Raw genomic sequence first — 12,998 nt, forward strand, 5'->3', positions numbered from 1 at the left:
CAAGGAGAATCATCAAAACTCACCTTTGTTCTTCCTTGTAGTTGTGAACGAAGCAACATGATAACATGAAAATGAAAATGCAAGTGAAAAAATGTGCCTCGCACTCTGTTTTCGTTTTTTTGTTAGGTCATATGACTTCGGCTACAAGAGTCGTCTGACATCTTAAACAAGTTAGACGTTTCTCCAACACATATCTGACGTATAAATCCTCTAGACGTTACCCTTCCTGCTCAATTTGAGGCATGTTTTGAACCATATGACATTTATCCTGCACTCTTCTGATGCCAAATACAAATAGAACAACAATTTCCTACATCTCCAACGGTTTCCTACCAATATGGAAATCTCTAGTCTTACCAATGATTAAAGAATGTAAACTTGATAATTATATACTACGGACAATAGAATGTCCAGGCCAATTCATTATCACAGAGAACATGACAACAAAAGCAACCCTAGTTTTAAGGATTGGCAAGCCCAGGATCAAGCCATTCTAGGATAGCTAATGAATTATGTGTCAATTGACATTGCAAATCAATTTCTTCATTGTGAAACATCCAAACAACTTTGGGATGAAGCTCAAAGCCTTGATGGTGCACACACTAGATCCAGAATCATCTATCTTAAATCTGAATTTCAAAACACACATAAAGGAGAAATGAAGATGGAACAATATCTTGACAAGATGAAAAATCTTGTTGACAAGTTAAAGTTGGAAGGTTCACTAATCTCTAACTCTGATTTACTGATTCAAACACTAAATGCTTTGGATTTTGATTACAATCTAGTGGTTGTCAAGTTGTGTGACCATATTAATATTAGTTAGGATGAATTGCAAACTCAATTGCTAACCTTTGAAAGTATATTAGATCAACTTAATAATTTCAGCAGCCTTAACCTAAATGTCTCTGCAAACTTTGCTGCCAAGAAGAAGTCCAAAGGCAACAAATTTGGATCCCAAGGTGATTGAAGAGACTCTAATTTCAAAGGCACGAGAGGTGGAAGAGGAAGAGGTACGATGTCAAAATCAATATGTAGAAGGATTGGCCACATTTCTATACAATGTTATTATCGATTTGATAAGCCTTATACAGGGAAAATTCAATATATTGAAAGTGAAAAACAAGGAACACACAATGCATTCATAGCTTCATTTTATCAAGGTCAAGATTATGAATGGTATTTTGACAGTGGAGCTAGCAACCATGTGACCCACCAATGTGACAAAATTTAGGAACTTGGTAAAAATAGTGGTACAAATTCTTTACTTGTTGGTAATGGTGAAAGACAGAAAGTAATGGCCTCAGGATCAACCAAATTAAATAATCGTCATCTACATGATGTTCTTTATGTTCTAAAAATCACAACAAATTTGTTGAGTATTTCAAAATTGAATGCTGACAACAATATCCTTGTTGAGTTTGATGAAAATTGTTGCTTTGTGAAAGACAAACTGATAAGGAAGGCTCTTCTAAAAAGGGAACTTAAAAATGATTTATATCAACTATGTGACAATGAAAACTCTTATGTCTACATGTCTCTTAAAGAAAATTGCCACAAAAAACTTGGACATCCTAACAATAAAGTTATGAAAAAGGTCTTGAAAGAATACAATGTGAAAACATCTTCTAGTGACTCATTCACATTTTGTGAAGCTTGTCAATTTGGAAAATTACATATGCTACCTTTCAAATGTTCTTCCTCACATGCTAATGAAATTTTAGATTAAAATTCATACTGATGTTTGGGGTCCTATCCCAATTTTGTCTCCATCTGGGTTCAACTATTATGTTCATTTTATTGATGATTTTAGTATGTTCACATGGATTTTCCCCTTAAAGCAAAAATCAGAAACTATATGTGTCTTCACTCCTTTAAAAGCTATTGTTGAAAATTAGTTTAATAGAAAAAATGAAGTCATTCAATGTGATGGAAGTAGTGAATTTAAACTTGTCTAAAGGATTGCCTTACTATCAGGAAATGCTTTTATAATGTCTTGTCCTTACACCTCTCAACAAAATGGCATGGTCGAGAGAAAACACAGACATGTTGTTGAACTTGACCTAACCCAGTTAGCATAAGCAAAAGTGCCCCTACATTATTGGTGGGAAGCCTTCTCAATTTTTGTTTATCTAATCATACCATCATCAATAAATCCAAACAAAAGTTCATACTCCCTGATTTACAAGAAAGAACCTGACTATGCAAAATTGAAACCTTTTAGTTGTTCTTGTTATCCTTATCTACCATACAAACAAAATAAAGTTCAGTTTCATACAACCAGGTTTGTGTTTCTTGGTTATAGTAAATCACACAAAGATACAAATGAATTAACTCTCATGGGAGAATTTTCATCTCAAGACATGTGATTTTCAATGAGAATCATTTCCCCTTTCATGAAGGTTTCATTGGTAAAAGAAATTCCTTAAAAGAATTAACTGAACCAATGTCCATTTTTTCTTCCAAATTACTCTACAGGTACCACTATCAATAATGCTCTTGAACTAATCAACAATACTACAAGTCATTAGGAAGAAATCACAAGTGTTAGTTTTGTCAATAATGGTACAAATGAAAGAGATCTAGGTCAAGAAGAAGGTTCAACATTAGCAGAATCAGTAGAGAACAACAGTCAAACTGAAACTAAAAGCAAACAACCTAACACCAATGCTTATTGGATGGTGACCAGAAGCAAAGTTGGAATTTACAAGCTTAAGCAACCATACATAGGATTGTGGTAAAGGATGAGTCTGAAGCTTTCTTGGTCATGTTGGCTTCTATAGAAGATTCACTAAATATTTTTTCAAGATTGCTAAACCCTTAAGCTACCTCCTTGTCAAACACACACCTTTTGAGATGAATGATGAATGTTTGAATTCCTTTGACATTTTGAAGACTAAGCTGATTTCTGCCCCCTGTGATTATAGCTGCAAACTGGAATCAAGACTTTGAGTTAATTTGTGATGCAAGTGACCATGCCATAGGTGTTATCCTTGGCCAAAGAAGAGAGAAAGTTTTTCACACCATCTACTACGCAAGCAAAGTCTTGAATGACACCTAATTGAATTATACGACAACAGAACAGGAGTTTCTTGCTTTAGTGTATGCCTTGGAGAAATTTAGGCCCTATCTCATTGGGTCTAAGGTGATCATATACACTAACCATGCTGCCATCAAGTACTTGCTAACCAAGCCCGACTCTAAATCGTGTTTGATTAGATGGTTGCTCTTGTTGCAAGAGTTTAATTTGGAGATCAATGATAAGAAGAGCAATGAGAATTAAATTACCGATCACTTACCCCGACTCATTAATGATGAAATCATGCAAGGAAGAAGAGATCCGGGAATCTTTCTCCAATGAGACTCACCTACTTATTCAACAGAGGCCATGGTTTGCTGACATGACTAATTTCAAGGCAGCAGGAACTATCCCAGAAGACCTTTCATGGCATCAGAAGAAGAAGTTTTTACATGATGCAAAGCAATTTATCTGGGATGATCCCTTATTGTTCAAGAAAGGATTGGTCTCAAAATTTGGATGATGTTTTTTGGGCATATAGGACGACAATGAAGACTCTAGTAGGGCTATCTCCCTTCCAGTTGGTTTATGAGAAGGCATGTCATTTGCCCGTGGAAATAGAGCATCGTGCATATTGGGCTTTGAAGTCCTTAAATTTTGACCCTTCCATGTTCACTAATAAGAGGAAGAGACACCTGCTTGAGCTTGAGGAGATGCACTTGCATACTTATGACACTTCCAAGAGTTACAAGGAGAAGGTCAAGTTCTACCATGATAGAAAGTTGATGAAGAAGGTCCTTCATCCAGGCCAGCAAGTGTTTGATTGAATTTAGTAGGATGTTTTAGTTTGATTTGGTTATATTGGATATATTGGAGTCCTTCAGTTGAGTTGACGTTATTAGAGTGTGGCTAGTTGTGTTGATATAACTCTTTGAGTGTTTATGTGAATTGGTGTATTTTAGGGATTCCTTCAATCTATTTTGTTGTATTCTAGTGTGGTTCAATCTGTTTGGAAGTGTTATGTTGAGTTTAGGTGTCTTTATAGTACAAAAAAGAGGAGTCTAGAGTTGTATGCCCATAAGCCTTTAAAGAGCACACTTGAATTACAAATCATGCATTCAATTTCATCCTTTTGGTGTTGAGCAAGTTTGTATAGTAAAAACAAGTTATTCTAGGCTGAATTAAATGATCAAAAGTGTCAAATTTCAAAAATCTTGGGTTGACTAGCTAAAATTGCAAAAACTTTGTAATCTGATATAGCGCCCAACACCCTCTGCTGAAGAGCGCTCAGTATTGACAGCATACGTCCAGTTTCTGGCCTTTTGCTGAGTCGCGCCCAGCACCGACGCTACAGACCCAACTCGCCTTTTGGGTCTCTCTGCACTGTGCACTTAAGCCCAACCCTAATTTCAAACCCTAAAACACTTCTCCCACTTCTAAGACCTCTCTCACACTCTCTCTCATTATCAAAACCTTTCCTTAACTTCATTCTACTCTAAATTCACCAAACTCACACACATTAACCTCTCCTCTCCAACCCACTCACGCATGTCATCTTTTTTTCTTTTCTTTTGCTTTTGTGATTTGTGTGTGGGGGTGTGTTGATGGAACAACATATTTGTTGATAGCATGATTTTGTATGCATTTTCCTGTATTTGGTATTGGGCATGTCTGCTCTTAGCCCTTGGTTGTGCAATTTATGTTAATGTGCTCACATAAGGCACCTTCACACATCACTGACTGATAGCGCTCAGCGTCCTCTACTGAAGGACGCCTAGCGTCAGCATGTCACACCGTACTCTGTCACTTGTGTGGTGAATTGAAATGATAATTGAACCCTTGTGCTTTTAATTGTTGTATGATGTTTTAAATAGGACTACACAGGTTCAATTCCACTGTTCTAAACTACTTGAATTGTTGTTCCTACACTGAGCAATAAGCACACACCGTTGGCCAACACAACACTACACTAGCACCAACTGTGCAAGTAGCGCCCAATGCCCTATGCTCAAAGGAGCCTGACGGCAGCGGGCCAAGTCAAATTTGGCCTACCACTCTAGTTCCTGCTCCGATTTTCTGTTTTTCATGCTCAATGCTACCTTTCATGACCTATCTTGCTTGTACACTGTGTTCTGCTATGTGAACTCAAGATTGTGCACTCAGATGAATGTTTGTTGCAATAGGATCTCTACTTTGAATGCTCACATTTGGCACTGTTTTGTTTCAATCTTTGTGTGCAGAAATGGCTTCTTCTTCTAGCTCTAAAAGGATCAAAATCACTACAACAAACACAGATAAAGGAAATAAGAGAAAAGAGAAGATGTATTCCCACAAGTTCCTCTCCAAGAGGCACCAAAAAAACTTTGATGCAGTGCAAAACTGCAAACTGCTTATGGAGAGAAAAGTTGGGCCCCTAACTCTAACTCTTGAGACGTCAGAATTTGTGGTTATCCTATTTATTATTAGGCTTAATTACCTACTTAGTCCCCATGTTAGGAGGTAATTTTCTGTTTAGTACCCAGTTTTAAAAATGTAGGCATTTGGTACCTATGTTTTGAAATTTGTATCAATTCAATCCTATCCAGTTAACGGCGTTATAATTGATGCGAGAAATTAAGGACGTTAATGATAGCCTGGGTGGAATAGCTATCAAATGTTTGAATGCATTTTCATTAACGCCCTTAATTTCTCGCATCAATTATAACGCCGTTAACTGGATAGGATTGAATTGATACAAATTTCAAAACATAGGTACCAAATGCCTACATTTTTAAAACCGGGTACTAAACAGAAAATTACCTCCTAACATGGGGACTAAGTAGGTAATTAAGCCTTATTATTATTATTAGTATTATTGTTGTTATCTTATTTCTAAAAGAGGAAAAAGGGTTACGCTTTAAAAATAACATATATATATATTATTATTTAATTCCTGGTTCTAAAGACAAAGCTATGGTTAGAAGATCCATTGACCAGGTCAACTAACCCTCATTAGTTACATTGAAGAACAATCACGGAAATGGGCTAACCAAAATAAGCCCAACCTTTTGACAAGTCCAGGATTCAAGCCTGAATAAGGGATTCTAATTATGAAAGACAAAAATAAAATATATAAAAAACGGAAACAGGTTTCGAAAACATTCTTGGGAATGGATACAATATTCTATTTTATGAATTATTCCAAAAGGTAAAAGTCTTGAATTACCTATCAATTATATTCCACGTGTTTATATCAGCATATCTTGATTATCACTTCATTCAAAATTAGTAAAATGTTTGAATCTTGGGGTGCATCAGATTACGTCAGATTCGATTTTGTAGGCACAAATTAATTAAAAAATTATTTTTTTTCTATTTGTGATAATATATATATATATATATATATATATATATATATATATATAAAAGAATGAAATCAATTAAATAAGAAAGAAAGTATACTTAATTTTATGGTGAGTCGGGTTGGTTCACCAACCTACCCATAAATTTTAAGTTATATTACAAAAATGAAAATCTAAAACCTAAAATGTTCTCACTTCTCTTGATTAATTTGAAGCGGTGCAAAAATCGTACTTTGTACTCTGCAAGTAGACCATGCTTTGTGTTTCGCATGTAGACCGTGTTATGTGCTCCATGCTCTGCAAGTAGACTATGTTTTGTGCTCTGCAAGCAGGTTCTACTCCTAATAGTGTAGACTATGCTTGTTCGTAAGCAGACTATGCTCCTTCGTAAGCAGACTGTGCTCCTTCGTAAGCAAACTGTACTTCGCAAGCAGTTTGTACTTCGTAAGCAGTCTGTGTTCTTTTTGGTTGCTTGTTTAGAATGATCGGTTTTAATTGAGTCAACTCATTTAACAAACCAACCCGTTGTGAGATATCCCGAGTTCAAATTTTTTGGGTTCCCTAATAAGTGATGTGAGTTTTGTTGGTTCACTAAGTGATCAACCCATGATAGACTGGGTTGAATGGCCTGTTTTGATAGCACTACCTTATGATGTTAACTTTAAATTAAAGAAAAATATAGGAGAATCAATTTTTCAATTCGATATCAAAATAATGGGAGGTAGTAAATTTTTTTTTCATATAATTTGTTCCACCAATTACATTGTATATTTAATCTTCTAAATTTATGTTCAATTCATATTGTTTGCTATTGATAATTTAATGAATTACATCTTATATGAGACTTAAATTTTCTTGTATTATATTTTATTTCTTTCACTTTATATAATTTAATGAATTACATCTTATATGAGACTTAAATTTTCTTGTATTATATTTTATTTCTTTCACTTTATATAATTTGTGGGAGATTCTTGAATTTTGTGTATTGTTCCAAAAGATAAAATTCTCGCATTTCCTAGTTCAATATTTCAAGTATTGCCAACATGATACTTACTACTTCAAAATGGATAGCAAAAGATGTGAGATCGAAAGATTAAGCATGAGGCATAAGATTAGGTCTCGTGGGCAAAATTCATTTAAAAAACCAATTGATCTATCTAATAAGAGATACCAATGTCTTTTTTTGTAAGTTTATCTTTTATTCTTATATATGTTTAATAAAATCCAAATGGAACCAACCTACCATGAAATGAGGGGTCAATGTTTGCAACTCCACCTATATGAATGAGAGGTCAATGTTTCCAACTATACCAAAGGTTGCTAAAGTTTGGCCCATGTTTTATGGCTTTGCATTCTAAAATGAAAAGCAATTTGTGCAACCCATCTATAAAAGGGATGGAGAGAAGAAGAGATAATACACCATATGTAAATCCATTTCCAAGTGAAGAAGTCATAAGAGAGTTAGAGAGTTCTTTGTATTCCTCTTTGAGAGAAAGAGAGAGTTCCATAGAGAGAGCTTCATGTATATCATCCAAGAGGGTGAGATTCATAGAGAGATCCTCAAAGAGTGAGAGAAACACTTTGGTGTCATTTTCTTCTCTACTCTTTTAATTTTACGCTTCCGCATAGTGCCCATTTTGCATTCACAGAGGAGGGAACAAGTATCGTTGTTTCCTAACAGTGGTATCATAATTACTAGTTCAAAAAGTCATAGTCCTATGAAATTCAAGATGGAAGGAGACATGTTGAAGCTAACTGCAGATGATTATTTCTATTGGAAGCCGATGATGGAAGACTCATAACGTTTGATTTCACTATTATCTGTGATGAAATTTTGATAATAAATTAACCCTTTTTGACTTTGAAGCTTCCTTAAACTCTTGTTTTTAGTTAAATTGTGTGAATAAGAGAATTGAGGTTATACTTAATGATTTTTATCACTAATCCCCTTTATTTTGTAGGGTATTGGTATGTTTTGGAAGAAGAGCAAAAGTATCAAGGAAGTGAACTCAAGAGGGACAGTAAAAGCACTAGAGAAGAAGGTTGAAGAAGGCGCACGGTGCCTGGTTTCCCCTTTTTTAGGCCCTCAGTGTAGGTAGGCTCACATGGATACCTGGCTCTTCAGGGACCTCAGCGCGGAGGTTCAGGCATCATCACCTGCTTGTCCTCATGGGGGCATTGAGCGCCAGTCTGATGCATCGTAGGACGCCTGGTTGCCCTCAACCAGGGCCCTCAACGCCAATCCTCTCGCAGTTGCGCCTGCTTGCCCCTATTTGGGGGCGCTGAGCGCCACTCTTCTTGTAGTGTCGCTGGCTTGCCCCTATCCAGGGTGCTCAGCGCTAGCTACATGTCACGCAGCTCCCCTAATTGCCCTACTTATGGCGTTGAGCGCCAGCGACAACGACGTTGGCCCATGACCCATGTTTGATCTCTTTAAAGGCTTATACACATTAGGGTTGGTATCTTTGGACGGCTGAAGCACATAGACATTATTTTCGACACTTTGGAGGAAGATTCGCATGCAGGAGCTTTCCTTTTCTCTTTCTAGGTTTTCCATCTCATATTCATTCTTCCATTATAAGCCAAGGTTCTCCATGACAATGGAGAACTAAACTCATTTGTTGTTGGGTATGATGTAACCTCTAAACTTTCATGTATTTGAACATGTTTTAAATATTTTATGCTTCTTTCATTAAATGTTAGTGATTTTCTCCTATTCTTAATGCTTGTCTTGTTTTGGTCATTCATGACTTGATGTTTGATTTGTTTGAGTATTGGGAAATATCTTATGAATCATGCATGATCTGGAGGATTTCACCCAAAGGGAGTATTGCCTACGGATAGGGATAGGACGTTTGGTTGTCTTAAGCTTCTTTCCTTAATGCGGAATTGGTTATTAGGGATTCAAGGGATTGAGGTCTAGTATTTAAGGCTAGGCTTTTTACGTCGAGGGATCGGGTTCTAAGTAATTTCGTAAGTGACATTAACATTCCAATGAAGAAGATGAGTTTTAATATGCATGAAAGTAAAGTAGGTGAAATCTAACCCCAACAACACCATCATCTCATGTCATCTTAAATCATTCATTCATTCTTGTTTTAGCCTCAATTGATCTATTTTACATTCAAGTTTTTATGTTTACTTTTACTGCAATTCAATTTCATTCAATGGAATCGTTCTTTAGCTTTAATTATTTAAGTGATTATACGATTGTTTAGTAACATGAGTCTCTTGGGAAACGATATTTGGTCTTAGCATTTTATATTACTTGATACGATTTGGTACACTTGCCAATGAGTTAACAAGTTTTTGGCGTCGTTTTCGAGGACTCGTGGTTAAATTATACTTTTTTGTGATTCTAAACCAGTTTTGACTTTATTTTTATTGTTTCTAATTTTTATTTTATTTTTTTATTTGTTTGGGCTAATCTGGTGCTCTAGTGTAGTGTTTTCTAGTGTATGAAGGACAAGATTCGCACTAGGAGCACAAAATTATGTGAACCTCTCTTGACAGGTCTGAACAATATTAGAAGAAGAAGGAAGAAAAGGGTTTCCAGAGAACTTTTTCCCTCTCCTGATATTCTTGAACAACCCTTCACTTCGGTATCTGATAAGGAAATAGAAGACATGGCTGGCAATAAGAATATGGGTCAAGTTAGACATTGATAACGGTTGAATATACTGTTATCTGTGATTCAATTTTGATATTAAATCAACTCTTTGTTACTAAGAAGCTTGCTTGAACTTATGTTTTTAGTATAGTTTTGTGAATAAGAGAGTAAAGGGTATACTTGATGATTTTATAACTAAATTCCCTTGATTTTGTAGGTTATTGGAATGATTTAAAAGAAGAGCAAAAGTATCAAGGAGTTGGAATTCAGGAGGGACAGTCAAAGCATCAAAAAAGGAGCACAAGAGGTCACGTAGGGCGCCTGGGCACCCATACTAGGCGCCTGGGCACCCATACTAGGCGCCTGGGCACCCATACTAGGCGCATGAGTTCCAGTTTGCGTAGTGCAGGGCGCCTGAGCGTCAGTTTTGTATCCAGGGCGCCTGAGCGCCAGTTTTGACCCATACCACGCCTGGGCGCCCCACTTAGAGCGTTGAGCGCAAGCTAAGTAGGCTTGGACCCGTTTTTTGTTATTTTTATGTTCTATCTAAGGACTTGGACGTCCTGGGGATTGTATCTTTTTATGAAATAAGCACATAAACACACGTTTCACCCCTGTGGAGGTAGATTTGGGGATGTGACAGTTCTCCTCTTCTCTTTCTAGGGGTTTTCTATCTTTTCCATTCCATTGTTCATCTAGTTTCTCCATGTTAATGGGGAACTAAACCTTATTTTTTGTTGGGGAAGATGTAACCTCTAAACTCTCATGTATTTGAATTTGTTTTAATTACATATGCTTCTTTCATTAATTGTTAGGATAATTATTCTAGCCCAATGCTTGTTATGTTTAACTCATTCATGGCATGATGTATGATTTGCTTGAGCACCGGGAGGTATCTTACAATTCGAGTTTTGGAGAATTGATCCCAAAAGTAGTATTGCTCAGGGATGGGGGTATGAGTTTTGGTCGTCTTAAGCTCCTAATCGTAATGCAAAATTAATTATTAGGGATGCAAGGGATTGTGGTCTAGTAATTAAGGATAGACTTTCTTCGCCTAGGGATCAGGTTTTTAGTTATTTAGAGAGTGACGTTAATAATTGAATAAAGAAGAAGAATTCATATATGCATGAGAGTGATTAGGTGAAATCTAAAGCCCAACAACATTATCATCTCATATTATCAACTTCATCCATTCATGCTAGTGTTTAGCCTCAATTGATCAAATTGCATTCATGTTTATTTTTATTGTATTTGCATTCAAAACCCCAAAAATTGTTCTTAAGTCTTAATTAGTTAAGCAATTACGCAACTGTTTAGTGTCGTGAGTCCTTTGGGATGCGATACTTGGTCTTACCATTTTATATTACTTGATACGATTCGGTACACTTGTCGACATCTTAACAAGTTTTTGGCGTCGTTGCCAAGGACTCGAGGTTTAAACTATTCTATTTATGTGATTCTTAACCGATTAGACTTTATCCTTAATTTTTATCTTTTTTATGTTTTTATCTTTTTATCTTTTCATTTTTTTTTCTTTTTATCTTTTTATGTTTTTATCTTTTGTATCTTTTAGTGCTAATTGGGTGGTCTAGTGCAGTGTTCTTTAGTGTCTGTAGGATAAAATCCAAAAATATGTACTAGGAGCACAAGATCATCAAGAGAAGAAGGTTGAAGAAGGTCGCAAGGCGCCTGACTACCCCTTTAAGGGCCCTCAGCGTAGGATGTCACGCATCACCACTTGGACGCCCCATTTAGGGCGCTGAGCGCCAGACTTCAAGTGCCATCAGAATCTTTGTTTTTAGGTCTGAAAGTAGAGAAAATTGCCAATTGTAGATGAAGAAGGCAGATAATGAAGAGAAACTAGTTCACCAAGACTCTGTGCCTAAAGTGGTTAAAGATATTGATGAGAGGGTCGCACCTCCCACAAAAGTTGTGCATAAAAGAATGCAGTATAGTACTAGGAAGTGACTCCTAGGTCGTCTCTCAAGGACCAATTTGCGGTTCAGTCTCAGATCGAACACGTAGTGGGGGGGGTTTGTGAAAGTTTTGTGAAGCAAGTGAACTTAAATTAAATTGAAAACTAAACGCAACCGAACATAATTGAAGGCATTTAAAGTAAATGGAAACAGTGAACTGAACGATCCTAAAGCAAGGTGTGTGAACTAACTAAAATGCAGCAAATAATAAGCACGTAATGTGTTATTCAAATGCAATACTTTAACTAGAACATTAAATGCCTAATGCAGCTTGGAATTAAAGAAAATATGCAATCTTAAGCTAATTAATGAAAGGCACCGTGCACAACTCCATTTCTTCACGGAAATAATAAATTTAAAACCGCTTGAACAGTAAAAATAAAATGAAGTAGTAAGCATCACAGCACATCTAATATTTAAATGCACTGATTAACCTAAAAAGTGAAACAATGAAATGCACATCGAAATGGCACTAAAAGCAACACGTGAACAGTAGCTGGATAAACCAAACTTTGAAGCTTTCTCTTGCTGGACATAAGAGCCATCACCGCGTGTGCCCTTGCTTTGCTGAACATGACTGAAAATGAAGAATGAAATCCCATGCTAGACGTGGGAACAGCAACTCCGTGTGTGCATCTCCACACTACCTTTTTTTAAAGCCAAATAAGATGAACTTCTTCCTAGGTGGCTGCTGGACCACACACCTCTAGCACTGCTTTTCTTCCAGCCAGCCGTGGCACCTACTTTTCTTCTTCCCACTCATCCAAAATCCAACAGTGTAAACATGGTTCACCCCCCAACTAAGAAAGAAAAATTCCCCCCTTTTAAGCGGCGGTTGCTGCTCCTTAAGTGTGCCCTACCATTCTCCGTGTAGCTCTCTCCTTTTTCTGGACCGCGTGACTTCTTTCTTGTGGGCCGTGTATGCTTCACTGCTTCAGCGGGACACACCCCCCTTTTCTGGATGCGTGAAGTCTTTGCTGGATGCTGGACCAGGCTCCTGTTGCCAATTTCTCTCCCAGCACCCCCTCAAATCCAAGCTGCTGCTGTTG

At 36.8% G+C, this 12,998-nt stretch overlaps 1 pseudogene; it reads left to right on the forward strand.

Annotated features, from left to right (window-relative positions):
- The first annotated feature begins 281 nt into the window (after positions 1-281).
- On the forward strand, positions 282-1,488 carry LOC148197610 (uncharacterized; annotated as a pseudogene).
- Positions 1,489-12,998: the final 11,510 nt, after the last annotated feature.

Source organism: Vigna umbellata, chromosome 5 (assembly GCF_029865625.1).
Source record: "Vigna umbellata cultivar VRB3 chromosome 5, Vumbellata_1.0, whole genome shotgun sequence".
Lineage (NCBI taxonomy): Eukaryota > Viridiplantae > Streptophyta > Magnoliopsida > Fabales > Fabaceae > Vigna > Vigna umbellata.